General features: G+C 42.2%; 1 long non-coding RNA gene across 1 annotated transcript; it reads right to left on the reverse strand.

Moving 5' to 3' along the window:
* Window positions 1–294: 294 nt before the first annotated feature.
* On the reverse strand, window positions 295–15,448 carry LOC119697608. Its single transcript, XR_005255886.1, has 3 exons — window positions 14,494–15,448; window positions 11,003–11,138; window positions 295–2,399 (listed from the first exon to the last, which is right to left on the reverse strand). It is a non-coding gene; the product is annotated as an uncharacterized LOC119697608 (long non-coding RNA).
* Between the last annotated feature and the right edge of the window lie 692 nt (window positions 15,449–16,140).

The raw sequence follows: 16,140 nt of genomic DNA on the forward strand, positions 1-16,140 counted from the left end.
GCGCCCCCGGCCACGCCCCCCGCGCCCGCCACCACCCCGCGCCGGGGCCGCGCGCCCCGCCCCGCTGGGGGCGGAGCCTCCTCGCGCCGCGCCCTCCAGGCCCCGCCCCGCCGCTCGCGCCCCCGAGCAGCTTCCTGAATGAACTCGCCCGCCCGCACCACCAAGCGCCTCGCTGATTGGCCCTCGGGAGGCGGGACAGAGTAAGGGCGGCGCTGATTGGCGGGCCGGGCGCGGCGGGCCCGGCACGGGGCGGCAACGTGGGACGGGCACGTGGGAGCGGGGCGGGAGCGGGCACGGCCCGGGAGCAGCGCGGCCCGTGGGTGGCGCCGGGCGGGGGCTCGGCCACTCGGAGCTAAAAGCCCCGGGACGGACGTTACCGGCACAGGCGGACTGGTCCGGGGCGGGATCGCTCCGGTACCAAAGGCAGCTGTGAGCTCCTGGTCCCGGGGGAAGGATGGAGAGCTGGAGGGGCAGCGTGCCGGGGAGTGTCAGCAGGCCGGATAAACACTCGGAGAGGCGCTCTGACAAAACGCCGGACGGAGCAGACATGTACACATAGAGTACAGAAGACAGTTAACTCGAAAAAGAGAAAGATGGTTTTGCAATGCATTTATTCAGTGTTCACCTCCTTTGGCAGAGGCCCAGCGGAGATGTCATCTGCAACGCTCCGATTCTGTATTTTGACAGATAATTTATAGGCTTATTGTGTGCTGTACATGAAGCACAAAGTGATATATTAGGATAGGTGGGACATGGGTGGGACTTGAAAAACCTCCTGTGAAAGGGACGAGAAGCAGCGCACAGGACACTGGAATCAGACTGTGCTGCTCTTCCATAAGATAATGCTGCAGCCAGCCAGCCCAGCCTGCTAACTATGACTGGGAAGAGTTACTTTCTCCTGAACTTTAATTTTCCCTGAAAAAAAAAAAAAAAAAAAGAGGCAAAAAAGCAGACTGAGGCTTTCTGGAATTGCATACTGCCATACTGCTACAAACAACGCTGATATGAATGTTTCAAGTTTCTTGATTTTCTTGTAGCTTCAAAATAGACTGTGACTTCTTAATGCTCCACATACACTTAAATCTACTTAGACTTTATTATTAACCTAAGGAAAATGAATGTTTAATAAAGCAACGAGTGTGTTCTGTGTGAACACTCGTTTGTGTGGTTTTGCTCTCGCTCATGTTCTTGTTATTGATTCCAGCAGGAGCCTGGCACATGGACATGTTCTTTTGGAGACTGGCAGCATGAGAACAGAAGGGTTTTCTATAGGTGCTAGCTGAGGATAACTATTTTAGTTAGCTTTGAATACCAGTGATCTGATGGAATGCGTTTGTTTGGGTTATTTTATTTTAACCAGTTAAGAATTGTCTGATTTTACCAGGCAAAGGAAAAAAAAAACAACATTGTCACACTTTCTAAATGAATGTTTTTGACATCTGGATATGTCCAGAAATGCTGATTATGATAAGTAAATGTTTTAATTTATTTCAAGTAGCCCTCTAATTTATTATTTGTGTATTTGTGTACCTATGGGGTTGGGTTTTTTTTTGTTGTTGTTGTTTGTTTGTGAATAGAAGTATTTTGCAAATTGCAAATATGAAGCAGGTAGATTTTGACACTATGCAAAACAGTTAAGGACTGTGATAACAATGCAGTAAAGAGACCAGTGGTTGTGGAAATTAGAGATAATTTTATCAATGCAGTCAGTGAAGGAGAAAATGACATCAGGAAGCATTGCCTTTGTCTGTCCTCAGATTAGACTGCTCCTTTTCAAAGTGAAAAGAATGTCTGGGAGCTGATAAAGTTCTTCTCCCCATGAAGTTCATGAGTTGGAGTTATTCAGAAAAACATCTACTTTCAGCTCACCTGCTATTTTGAACAATTTATGTAGACAGTTTATCCTACATGAAAATGTCTCACCTGTCTCAGGAGCACTTAGTGCAGCTTGGAGCCAGGTCCTGATTCAGTGGGGAAAGGCAAATCTTTACATTATTGATTTTCCAGCTCCTTTCTCCAGTACTCAAGATACAGCATGGGATAGTCCTGTTGGCTGTACCATCTGCACTTAAATATGTCATCAACCAACAAACCTCTGACCACTGATCTTTTCTTTCCCCCCCCCCGGGTTACAAGATAATATAGCATGAAAAAGTTCAAATGGTAAAATGCAGCAGTAAAAATCCGGATTGTGGAGATCCCTGTCTGTTTCAGTTTAAGCACGAGAGGTTGTTGAGATGGCTTGCATTCATGAAGGGGGATAACACAGAAGCGGGGGATTTTCTGAGTGTTGTTTCCCTGATACCAATCAGTTGCATGTGGATATTTTTACTCAGGTCACAATATAAATTGCTGCCTTCTCCTTATCCTGTGAAAACCGGTCCAAATGGTTATTAGAACTGGAACAAAAACAAAACAAAACAAAACAAAAAAAAAAAAAAAAAAAAAAAAAAAAGAGAATATCATCAGTATCAGTATTGTCTGATCTGCTAGTGTCCCACAAAATACAGTATTTGACTGCAGAGTGACAGAAACAAAACAGAAATGACACCTCAGAAGTTAGATGTAACAGTGCTGCAAGGAAGTGAGTACTTTTAAATGTCTTGTTAAAGGGTAGGTAACTGCCCAAGCCTCCCTTAGGAACGCTCACAGAATGGTTCACACAAGTCTGAGTATTGACACACAAACACACCAAAAGCCACAGCATTTCTGACAGAGTTCAGAAGATACGCCTGCAGAAGTTAGAAATTTCCACAACACTTTTTAATTGGACAATTTGTAAATTATTAGCAGCCTGGCTCTTCTAAGGGCACACTTTCAGCAGAGAGCCATAGGCTTTAACTGCACAGCTCCCATTAATGTTAATATTAAATCTTCATGCTGTAACTTATCCCACAGCACGTAACACTACCCAGCGTTTTAAAGATAGGACCATATGTGCTGCACTGAAATACATAACAGGATCAAATTGAAGAGACCACAGCAACCTCATACTGGAGATATTTCTTGAGCTCATTGGAAATGTCCTCATGATTTATTTACTTTGCCAGGAATGCCTGTATACTTGGCTCTTTCTGTCTGAGGGCTTCAACCCCAATGAAGTAGGCATTCATTCTTTTTTCATTGTCCAACGTGGGTAAACAGGCACAGAGGTCAACAGGCTTACACAAGGTCATGGCATGAGTCACTGCTGTGGCTAGGAATAGAATCCAGGAGTCCTCATTGCCACTGATCTCCAACACTGCCCTGTACTCCTAAATTAAAGCAGGGCTAATTTTATTTTTGCACAGAATACAAGGTGTCTGAAATCAATAGAAATGTTATAGTTTCCTACAGAGGGATGCATTTCTCTTTATGGCCCTGAATCAGCACTTCTGGGGAGCTAGATGGAAACCACGCTCATTTTATAATGGTATGCTGGGAGCATCATCATAAAGATTTTTACACATTCTGTGACACATTTTATCCATCAAAATCTAAACCAGTCAAGGTTTTGTAGTTCTGTCCCAGAGATTACATTTTGAATTGTTGGCTGCTCATAGCTACTGATTGTAGTGGAAACGTATTACGTATCATAATGTCTTCATCAATCAAATAGCATCGATTGGCACTTCCAAAGCACCATTATGCTCATCTGACCAATTTAATACCTGTCTGATGCAGACAGAAGATGAGACAACTCCTGTGCCCTCCTTATTCAAGGAACAAATTTAATATCCAGAGGAGGGTAGGGCAAATATGAGTGTCCTTTGAACAATCAGCAAGGGACAGGGGCCAGCAAAACAGCTCTAAGTTCCTATCAGTCCTATATTCTAAGGAAAATTCAAGTATAAGTGAGAGAAAACAAGAATATATAGAATGAGGCAGCAATGGCAAGAAATTACATCACTCACATTTCGATTGGAAAAATGTTGCAGGAAGTTTGCAAGATGTTCGGTGTGCCTTTATGCTGCCTATTTTACAGTATTGCTGGTAAAAAATACACAGTAACACTGGTAAAAAGGGGATATCAATGAGGCTTTTACAAAGGTAGCAATTTTATCTGGAATTGTGTATTAGAAATCTTGTTCACATTTCTTCTAGTTTGAAGAACATGCTACGTTTTTTCCCCATAAATTAAGTTTATCTCTTCATCAGGATAGGGTCTCAAAGAGGCATAGGAAAGGTACAAGGGACCCTGGCTTCTGGGCTGACACGGAGGAGAATTTTATCCAAAATCTTCTTATGATTTCTTTTTTTACTGTCTCCAAACTGTCCAGGCGTAGTGAAATGAAATTGTATGCTTTTGGGAATGAAATCTTTAAAAACTATTAGTTCTGAGCAACTGTGAAGCCAAAATGAATATAATAAACATTAAAGAAATAAATTTTATCTTTAAAATTACCTGAGACATGGAAAGAGAAAGAAAAACATAATTAACATATTTTCTGCTGTTAGCCCACCCCAAGATGACTCCTTCTTAAAACACAGTGAATATCAGGACCCTTAGACAGCCTCACCTCAACCTACCTTGAATAAGTATTTATAGACTAGAATATTTTCTAACATATTTCTTTATATAAACAAAATGGAATGTTTTACTTACATTTTATTTCTTCAACAAAATACTCTGCTTTGTTTATATAAATAACCAAATGCCTCAAAATGTTTTGGGAGTTTTTCAGGCTCATTGTATATCAGAGTGGACAGTATCGACTAACTGGAAACTCCAGTGGGATGTGATTTTGCAAATTATTTTTTCTGGCTTGGCCAGTTCTTTAAAGACTAACACTCAACAGGAAGCACCTAAGCCCAATGAGAGGGGATGAGTTTTGGTCAGTCACCTTGGCTGGCTGAAAGCTTTATCCACCATAGAAGTCTTGCTGGGAGGTTTCACCCGCTACACAGGGATATTTTGTTGAAATGCATTTCACCGGTTCTGTAGCAAAGTATTAAGTGGAAGTAGTGAAAGTACTAAAATGGAAATGCCAGTTTTCATTCGAGAAGCAAAATAGAGGATCTGACTTCTGAATGAGAAATTTCTGGGCACCCAAACCCCTTATTTTCTGATGGTGGATGATATAATTCTAATATTGCAACCAGCTGCCTGTTTAGAGTAGAGGATTTCTGCATACATAAATTTCTTCTCCTGATGAGATAAAGATCACTTATTGACTATATCCTCTGGTTTTTGCTTTCAGACTGGTTTGGTTTCAATTGTGGGAAAGCGATGCCAGTGAATAGTTTACGTATTTGGCTATTAAGCACTGAAGTGGTCACCAGGGTAGGGGTAAGGAACCAAGGGAAAAGACATTTTTTCCACTAGCCAAATTCCACTGGAAATGAGACCTCTGAAAATTAGCTACATGTAACACAATACGAGCTCAGAAAGGAGGACAAGTTGGGGTTCTGCTTTCATAAGTTCACCTTTCACACCCAACACTCCGGGAGTAGGTGCCATTAAAAAGGGAGCAGTGTCTATAAGGAAAAGCCAAGGTGAAGAAAATCTTTTTTTTCCAATACCACAGTTGCTGCAGTAATAGTCAACTTTCTCAGCTCTCATTCCCCCCAGGACAGCTATATAAACCAAAATGCAGTAGCTATACACACACGCATTCTTACCTAGTAATAACGTGTTGCCTGATGCCATCTCATGTAAATGACTATTACACATCCAAATGTAGTAATGTAGCTGCACTGCCACACATTGAGAACCTCCAAAAATTTTTTCAAGTTCATAAAATACACTTGCATGCTCCTTAATTGCTACAGTAGAGAGTGTTTCACTGTCCAAACACGGTGGAAAGACGATCACTGTGCAGCCATTGTGGAAATAAGATTCTGTCATAAAGAATATCCATCCTTAAAGCTGATTTTTTTCTTGGAAGTACAGGGGGTTTTTTTTAATACTTTGATGATGTGCGTGAGCCTACAACCACACAGGTATGTATGTAAACTCTTCTCAGAAAAATACTTTTATCATCTAAAGGAATAAAATGCTTGAGGCAGAAGACAGGAATCTCTGGGAAATACACTACTGTGATGAATACATTTGTCAACCGAGTGCCACAGTGATGAATTTCAGGAAAGATGAAAAGGTTTTTCATGACAGCGAGAAATTTGTAACTCAAAGAAGAGAAAATGAAGCAAACAGTTTGCATTTATCTTTGCATCTTAATAGACAACTTTATTCCTGTTTTCAGGATGTTGTCTTCATTCTCATGCTAAAGGATTTCCATTTGTATAAAATATTAAAACAAAATGGAGTCATACAGGTACGGGTTAGTACTGTGTCAGTTGCAGCTGTCAGAGAACCTAATATATGGATATTTTAGTCTGAGATTTTTCATTACTATGGATTTTGGAGCTGCTTTGGACCTGACAGTTGACATGCACAGATAAAATGCATTAAAATACCTCCAACTTTATTATTAATTAGGATTTGATAATTTGCTGCTCCTGCCCTCTCCTAGAACATATCCACAACAAATGAAATCAAAAAGGCATTTCAGCTCTTTCATAGTTGGGTCTGCCACTACAGTGCTGGAATCAGTGGTTTTTGTTTTGTTTTTTTTTCTTTAGTGGGTGCAAAGATTGAGCCCTGAGCTCCAGCAAGCTGCATATGGTGTGTTTTCTGCTTAGAGTCTGTACTGGTTATCTGCTCTCCCTCCTTACCTGGCACAGCCTGAGTTTCTTAACTTGTAGGGCATGCTGAATAACCTGTATTTTCATTTTTTAAACAGAAAAGTATGATACTTTTCTTGGAAAAGTGGAAAGAATAACCTCCACATCAGCCAGCACTGGGATGAAGGTAATTAAAGCTCTTTTACTGAAGACATTAACACCAAATATTCCCTAAAGTACTGACTGCAGAGTACTACATTGCCATGAGGTGAATTTGCTAAATTTAAATTTACATACACTGAAATAGCCTAATTTAACAGAAATACTGGAAAAGTTCCATGTAGCATATTTGGCAATGGCTCTGTACAGACGACTGGTCTGTGCGACACAATGTTGACTTAGGAAAAGACTTTGCATTTGCCCACATGCCCATTGGTAAGTGAACTGGAATGTGAGCAGGTATTGAAAGTGCTGCATACACTGTGTAGTTGTGTTTCTAAACTGCAGGTTTTCCAATTCTGTAAAATAATATGAAATTTATTTATTATGTTTCCGAGAATTATGCCCTGCAATCATACTGTGGAGCTGTGTTACCGTCACAGTTGGCTTCAAGTTGATTGTCCTCCAAAATATGAACTGAGGATGAGAATCACTGTTAGATCTGCCATGGATCCAAGGCTAAGTGACATCCTCCCTGCACTATAGCTCAGACACACCCACCTACACATCACTGTATGTTATACCCATATAAATACATCTATTTCCTTACTGCCGTCATTTAGAGCAGACATTTGGCTGAATGTGGAAGTTTTCTTTTTATTTGCATTACTGTTCCAGCTAAGATTTCCTCGTGTTCATTTCTTTCACAAGTTTCTGTAAGCATCAAAACAACACCCTTTCAGCTGCAAAGACACCGTTTAGGTAGAAAAAAAAATGCAGTTTCTGTCGCAGAGGTCATGCCCTGCCAGGCTGAGGCAGGCGGCGGTGGCAGGATGCGGGGACAGGGCCGAGCGCTGTCAGTGTCGCTCCCGGGTAACCTGAGCCGCGTCTGGCAGCCGCAGGAGCGGGGATGGGCCGAGGCCGTGGCTGGGCTGGTTTTCAGTGCAATCCCAGCCACGGGCAGGGCTGCACGGCCGCCGGCAGCCGCGGCCGAGCGGCAGGAGCGCCTGATGGGGGCGGAGAAAGCTTCTGATGGTCCCTCCTGCTGGGGGTTTGTAAGGAAGAGGTTGTTGCTGTGGCAGTGCCCAGCCAAAGGTCAGAGTTGCTGAGCACCAGGGGGATTTCAGGGGTCTGACACATTTGTGTTGGGGGCAAACTGGTGAAGTCGAGGTGAATGAATATGGCTATACTTCTAACACTTCCAGAAAATATTATGTCCATCAGGACATCATAGGACAAAAAGAGTCCTGAATCCACAGGTCTCTGGCAGCTTTTTGGAGAGAAAAGGAAGCCAGGTTGCTGCAGCCGGCATTGTACTTTCCCCAGCCACCCAGAACCGCCAGTGCCAGCCTCGCACTGCATCTGGTGGGAGCAATGGATCAGCTCCATTGCATGATCGTATCTGGTGTTAGTATCTGGCATTATTAATAGTTTCACTTGTGGAGTCTGGCCAGAATTGTGCTTCTCTTTGTGCCAAACAAATACAAATAAAATGTAGCTCAGAAGTCCTTTTAGTGTCTGATACCTTTGCTTCTCCCCTATGGAAAAACCCAGCACAAACTCCTTCCCATCTGCTACAGACATTTACATCTTTGGGGCTGGGGTGACTGCACCGCTGCCCTCCCAGCATGGGAACCCAGCAATTCCCCCTGCACTGATGTGGCCAGATCCTGCATAAAACAGGCTGTGACTGCTTAGCCCATTGTTCACAGGTACAGGTAATGACTCACAATGCAAAACAGAAGTACTGTGCAAGGCAAAGTGGTTTTGGCTGGGAATCACGTATTCATCCACCTGAAATCAATGTTTGTTTTCCTGCATGGGGCCAAGCAGTGTGAGGACACACTGGAGGGGAGGGAAGAAGAAAGTTGACACTTAAATTATGGTAGTGAAAATCGCGTATCTCGATGTAAGATATGGATCTGTGTGTATGTATTGGTAGGTCTGCATGTGCTGAGCTGCAGATTTTCACCCAGTGTAATAATTCTTGTGATTTCTCTCAGACCATCAGCAGTGCTGAGCTGGATAGCCGATTTTCCAACTCTGTCAAAACACTTCAACTGCATAATAAATAATGCATTTGGGCATTCTCTGATCACCCATTAACCCAAGAGGAGATATACATAATCTGAAACTCCTACTGGTTCATGGGAGGTTTTGATCTTCAGAGGATTTGCCAAATTAAATCAGTAGAGTGCAGGGGGAAAGTATTTCCTGATGACAACTTACTTGGCAGGCTCTGGAGCAGGAGGTGACCCAAAATGGGGTGAATGGCACACCAGCAGGTCAGTGGCCCAGGTTGCCTGTAGCTCAGGGACCTCACTGCTCATCTGGAGCTGGCAGCGAGGAATCATAGCCAGCCTCAGGCAGCACATGCCCAGCACAGCAGCCTGGTAAGTTCTGATTAAGTTATCAGGGTTAGATTCAGTTTTCTGATACATAAGTGTCAGGTATGCTGGGTAGATAAAGAGCCAAGAAAAGGCTGGTTATATTTTCTGAGCAGTATGTAAATCTTGGTTTGTGGTTGTATCAATCTAGTCCCTCTGAAAAGTCTAAGAAGATCTGCAGTCAGTATCTCATGTGCCCTAAAGGTTAAGACTGCAGCAAGAATCAAAAGAAATACTATCTTTCTTATTTTTAAAGACCTTATGACTTCTGCCAGCCCAGCTCAGGATTTCTGAATGCTTGGGGCTGGCACAACCATCATTTCCATTATCACACAATCCCTTTTCCAGCTCCCCGGAACCAGCTTGGTGCTCTTCCATGTCAGGAAAACGAGTGTGGATAAAGTGAGCTAATAGCCCCTCACTCTTTCCTGTTCCTCAGAAGAGGAGTTTTGCAGTGAGGCTGTGGTTTCACAGGAGCTGCTGCAAGCAGCTGGGGATGTGAGCATCCCTGGATGCACTGCCAGGAACCTGCTTCCGCCACCTGGGCAGCCAGGCTGAAAAAGAACTTTTTTCTTTCTATTTTTTTTTTTTTTTTTCCTGAATGGTCTTTAACTAAGACCTGTCCACTGAGCCAGCTCATTGCACAGTCACAGAAATAATCCTTCTAAGCACGGTCAAGGACGGCACAGGGCAGGGAGACGGGGTGGGAGTCATGGGACTGCTTCCACAGGCTGCTGCCAAGTGCACGTGTGAAAGCACATCCTGCTAGCAAGGCTGGGATGTCTCTGGGCATTCATAGCTTGACCTAGGGCCCTTTGTTCCTTGTTAAATGTGATTTCTAATGACTATCATAGATAGAAACTGTAATTTTTTTTCCTGCTGAAACCATGTAAAGAGACTGTGGGATAGGTGGTGACTGTTCCCATCAAAACAGACACTTCTGTGTGGGACACAACAGATTTTCTTGGACATGTAAAAGAAAGTGATATTAATCACCTCATCAATTCTATATGTATCTGATTCCTCATTTGTGATCCACAGCTATCCCGTTTCTGTTCAACTCACTGATTCAAAATACCAGGGTTAAGAAAACCCTGGAGAGCAAACAGGGAAATCCTCACTGTCCCTTTTGTAATGTAAACCTAGATTTTCTTTCCTTTCTTCTAAAAGAAAAAAAAATAAAAGAAATGTAAATGCTTATATCAGTTTAATTTAAAAATATCAGAACTAATCTATTTGTATTCCCAGTGACATATTTAGTGTTGTTTTTAAATACCTTTATTAAATCTAATCATCCTTCCCAGAATATATTTGCATTTAACAGTGTTTTACAGCACCCCACAGCTCACTCTCTATGATATATCAAAAGAAATATGTGATGCTTTCTTTGCTGTCTCCCACAGCGGTCTAAGGAAGAACATGGAGAAAACAATTTTCTTCTCTGTGTTCCAAAGACAGTTTAAGGGCACCTGTGGTCTTTTCTGTGATTCTATTTAACATTCACACTCAGTGTTCTAATCCCCTTTGGGTTAAGAAAAAAATGCAAACCCATTACTTTGAAAACATTTAAATCATGTAATTGCATGGTCAAGGTATGGGAAGGGGTAAATTAATTTGGGATGGTAAGAGACACAGGACTATCTAAAAGACTACTGGCTCTCCATTACTAACAGATTTCTCTTCATTTGTAGCACATGATAAATCTAGATGGGATCCTGTAGCCACTAAGCCCTGAGACTTAAGGACAGATCCCTGAAATTCTTGGGTAATTGAATGGCAGGGACCTGGTGTTGGAGACCCTTCCCCAGAAAGATGTCACAGCTGCCCTCCAGAATGAGAACCTGGGTTCCTACCTGTGAAAGCAAAAGTCAGCACTGGATTAGCTTCTGTCCTTGTAAACTCTTCGGCAGGTTCTCAGTGCCCCTACCTGGGCAGGGGAGCTGGCAGCCATCAGGTCTCACAGGTTGTGCACAGCTGCAGGTACACATACTGTAACATGAGCAGAAACATAATTTTTCATTATTTCACTATTCCTTACTGCATCATACACGTATTTTTGTGATGGCAAATCTGCATAGCCCGTATATAATGATATATAATGTATATATAAAAATATATATAGGTTAAAATGTGTTATATTTATCTAACAACTGAAATGGCTTTCAAAAAAAATAGTACAAGTCTGGTTTGTCAACCTTCTTAAGCATCCTTGCGCTAGCCTTCCAGTGCAAAATCATCCTGGAGGAGTACACCCACTTTCTGGCACATCCAGGGTAAAAGAAGAAAAAGAAAGAAGTGTGGAATCCTGATGACTTTATGTTGCAGTGCAAGACTGGCTGGAAAAAGAGCTGTAAGGTAGCTGAGACATCCTTGAAACTTGAGCAAGATCCAAGTACAGGTTGGAGCTCTCAGCAGGTGTTGCCATAGTGAGAATTTTTTTGGCTGTTCTAGTCTGTATCCTCAGACTTGGGGACAAGCAAGTGCATGATGTTGCACCCTCCTTGCTGTTTTTGCCCTGCTGGCTGTGCAGTTGCATTTGGGCATTTGCTTCAAAAAGGAAAAGAAAAAACTCTGAGCACAATCTGCTGCTGGCAGAAACAAGTCGTTTAATGGTGTCAGTGCTGCTACCCCTTGTTTTCTAGATCACAAAGTCAGTGGCTACATTCTGCATGCAAGTAACAGAAAATATTGAAGTTCAGTTTCTAGGGAAAGAGCAAACCTATTAGATAATCAAAGGAAGCTATAACAGAGAACTGATCAAGATAAATCTAAAAGAACAATGTAAATCCATTAAGCTGGTAATTGCCTATGTGTGACAAATTTCTTTTATTACCACACTTTTCTTGTAGTAATACTGACACAACACTATAAAATTTAGGGCTCTTTTTCATGCCTTCTCCATCCCAGTGGGATCTCCAGCTGAAATTCTGCTCCAAGGAATACAGCACATAATCAGTCCCTTTGAAACTGCTTCAGTAATGCTGAATCCATATAAGTGCGGATGCCAATTATGCTAATGAAACTGCAATGGGCCTGTGGTTCTTGCCATCCTCTAACAGTGCTGTAAAACTACTGTCACACTCAGCAACTAAATTTTTGTAGCATATGACCACTTAGAATACTGAAATTTGCTGCATGGTGGAGCGTATGCCACATGTTCCCCAAACCTAATCCTGCTAAGAACACAAAGAAAGTCTGGGATTTTTATTTTTTTTTACCTTTTCTACTTGTCCTGTATTCACACCTCTGGAAGGTGCAAGGCTAATGCAAATAATTTTTATTCTGCCCTCCTTTCTTGCTCCCTGTTTCCCTCCAAAGCATTGATCCATCCTGAGGAGCAAGCACTGGGAAACACAGCAGGCTAGCAAAATTTCAAGGTGCTCCTTAGAAAACCCAAGACAGATCCTTAACATCTTTTCTCTATTTGTTCTTTTGGGCTGATAGGATCTCTGACAGAATACTCACTGATGCCTTGGCAGGGCATTTCTTTGGGCTCAGGCAGGACTCGTCACATGTGGTTTCTCTTTTCCTCTCCTGCATTCTCTCACACAGCCCTACTGTGGCAAGGATAACTCTTCTTCTCAGGCAGTAAGTGGGGGGGTTCAAAGTCTACATGTTAAAATGTCTACATCCCCTCCCCTTTGGCTTTACTGCCTGGCAATGTTATAATCATCTCTGCAATACAGCACAGGACAAGGTACCAATCAGCCTGCGTGAACAACAGCATTAAGGCTACTATAAAATCCCACTGAGGACACTTCCAGGGTGTGGTGGGAGTTGTTAGTACAGATCATGAGAAGACACAGACTGGAATATGGATTCATCAGGAGTAATAGCTTTCACACATGAAAGTCAGGATAAAAGAAATGGCAATACAAGGCTGACCAGTCTACATTATTGGGCTATTACTGCTTGCATCAGTGGAAAGTCCTGCCTTACTATTTTTTTTTTCCCACATTAAATCCTATCACCATTATTATGGTTCCAGCACTGCTGTGTTTCAACAGCGCTTCATCCCTTCTTCATGCACACTTATTACAAATACTACAGTCTTAGGGAAACAGCTTTGAAAACGCTGCAAGTGCATCTGCCTTCAATTCTGTCATCACGAATTTGTGGACCACGACAATTGCAGTCCATAGTATTTTTTAAAAAGCAGTGAAAAACTACAAATGTTAACCTTTTGCTTAGTTTATTGTTTATAACACCATAATATGCTGTCATGTTCTCCCATTTTCTCATCTGCCTTTGAAGGGACATCTCACTAATGACACCAATTCCATGATAGGTGAGGGATGCTTGGAATTACTGTTGTAGTTAGTGGCTGGCAGCTTTTCTGGGGATAGACTTTATTCCTTGGTGTGCCTGCAAAGCCATGCTATTGTTCCTCCCTTACTTCCCAGGGCACTGGTTGAAGAGCAAGGCAGGCTATGGTGGGGAGGTCCTTCAGCTCACAGGAGTCACCTACTCTGCCCCTGCTCCACAGGCTGCAGAGGAGTTCATGAAGTAGTTCTTACACCACTTGCAGCCTGTCATTTGAAAATGTAGCTTCACACATCCCAAAATGAGGTAGAAATACTAATCTACTCATGTTTCCTGACACTTACTGTGCCTTTTCTTGAGTCAGAGCCCAGAGATGTGTTATGATACTTGATCTTTAGGCTGCTCAGATGTAATGCAAAGTAGCAAAGTAATTTCCAAAATTAAGTCTCCTGACACTGACATAGTGCTGACAACGTTCAGATAACTAATATTTATTTTTCTTCAAGGAAAATTTTGAAAATAATAAACATACTTGTTATTTGCTTAACTGGTTCAATATTCTTTTTATTTATTTATTTATTACATACAGCTCTATTTTAACTTAACTTTAACTTAACTTTAACTTATTTATTTTAACTTAACTTAACTTTAACTAGTTTGCCATCTTCTCAGTACTCTAGAAGAAGGGCATGACACCCCAACATAACAAGGCACACCCTTCTCTTTGCATTTCACTATTGGCTTCAGCATCCCATCCTCAGCCCTGAGCTGGCATTAGGTATTATAAGAGCAGTTGCTGCAACCTAGGCTTGGGAAGCCTAGGCTAAGCAGCAGCAGCCCAGAAGTGTTACATTGCTCCTGTGTTTGTGAGGATCATCTGGTTCCTGTCTGTGGTCTGAATTGCTCCTTAGAAGCATTCAGATACACACACACACACACACACACACACACACAGTGGGATGAAATGCCCTCAGGAAAAACTCATACTCACACCTAGAGTTACAAAGAGACACATAACGAATGCAGAAATATACACACAGGCATATGGAAAACTCAGCAGTTCTGTGGAATGTGCCCATACCTTATGCTCCTTGAAGTTTCAGTATCGATGTCATCATTCCTTCCTTGCTACTCACTGCTGCCACCACGTGTTAACCACAATTTTGGGGTTTTTTTTCTGAAATAATAATGCCCCTTGAAATAGAAAGACGTGTTATGCCATGGCTGAGAAGGACCTGGAATTTGGCAGTACTGCAGAGAAAAAATGTGAAATGGGCAAGCCATTCCTTAGCAGACTGGACATTGCTGAAAACAGTGTAACAAGCTTCAGAAGAGCCTCCTATAAGCAAAACTTCAAATTCTGAATTGAGCATTCATGCTATTTATTACCAGTACAGTTTATGGATGTGTGTTAGCGAGTGCCAGGCTAGTGCTAGTAAGTTCAAGTTCGTACACTGACAGCTTTTCTCTCTCTCCCCCATGCCTTCCTCTTGCACTTGGATTTCTTGTCATGCTTTTTGAGACTGAAAAATGCATTAGTAATGAACAAAAGTGGAATGCAGTCAGGAAAGCACTTTCTTCCTAATTCCCATGATCCGGTAGTGTGCCTGTTCCCTTGGGAATGAAAGGCGGTCTTCCAGTTTGGGTTTAATAAGAGTAATTGTGGATATTTTTACTGTTGCTACAAATGACTAATTAATAATTATTAACATTTGCTGTGTCCGCATCATACAAAATATGGGTAAGTTTTACCCATGTCATTGCACACTACTAAAAATGAGTGTGGCTCAGAGCTAACAGGACAGCAAATTTCTACAAGCTGAACTTCCCCCAGTGTGGCTTGGTTCTCGGCTAAATTTATTTCGTCTTAAATAACTTGTGAAGGATGACATTTAAGTGACAATCTGTTGATAGCTAATCACAAGCCTACAGCGTATCATTTCAATGGGATGTCTCGATGTGCAAGTTAAGGTTAGTGTAACAATTTGCTGGTTTATGGTTTTGTTGAGGGAAACGGAGCATATGCAAGGCTTAGCTGTTCTCTCTTCCCTCTGTCTGGCAAGGTCTGAAAGCACATGCCTAGGTATAGATGCAGTGCTACCAGTTCTCACATTGGTTAATGTGTTACCAGCACATACTCCCGGGCCAAGGAATGATTTCAGAGTATCAGTTTGCATTCAAAACATAAATTCAAGCTTGGTTTCCAGCTTTTGTGACTGAGAGATAATAGATGGTTAATCCTAGCTCCAAACCAACGATACTGAAGATGAGTATGAAGATGTGACATGTAGCATTCCATGTTTCTGAGAGACTGTTTATGCATATGAAAGTCTGTTTTAAGTCAGTGGTCCTCTACACAGGTGTCCTTGCAGCTGTTTGTCACACCTTGCTGGATCAGCATGCTGGGGAAGGATAGGGAGCTAATGCTCAGTCAGGATCGTGAAGGAGAGGAAATGGGAGAAGACACCGATACAAAGGTCTGATGTTACTGTGGAAAAATTGTAGCCTGTTTAGCATTTACTTCTGCTTTTGCACATTGTTTAATTCCAGTGCCTATAAGGAGGTTTTTGAGGAATAGAACCAGGGTTTTCATGGTGGTGCATGGCAAGGGCATGTGAGAAAACAGGTGTAGCTTGAAAGAGGAGATGCTCTGACTGGATACAAAGAAACATCATGAGGGAAATTGAGCATGGGAAAGCATTGCCCAGAGAGTATGTACAGTCTGTGT

The sequence above is a fragment of the Motacilla alba genome, chromosome 2, assembly GCF_015832195.1.
Source record: "Motacilla alba alba isolate MOTALB_02 chromosome 2, Motacilla_alba_V1.0_pri, whole genome shotgun sequence".
Taxonomy (NCBI): Eukaryota; Metazoa; Chordata; class Aves; order Passeriformes; family Motacillidae; genus Motacilla; species Motacilla alba.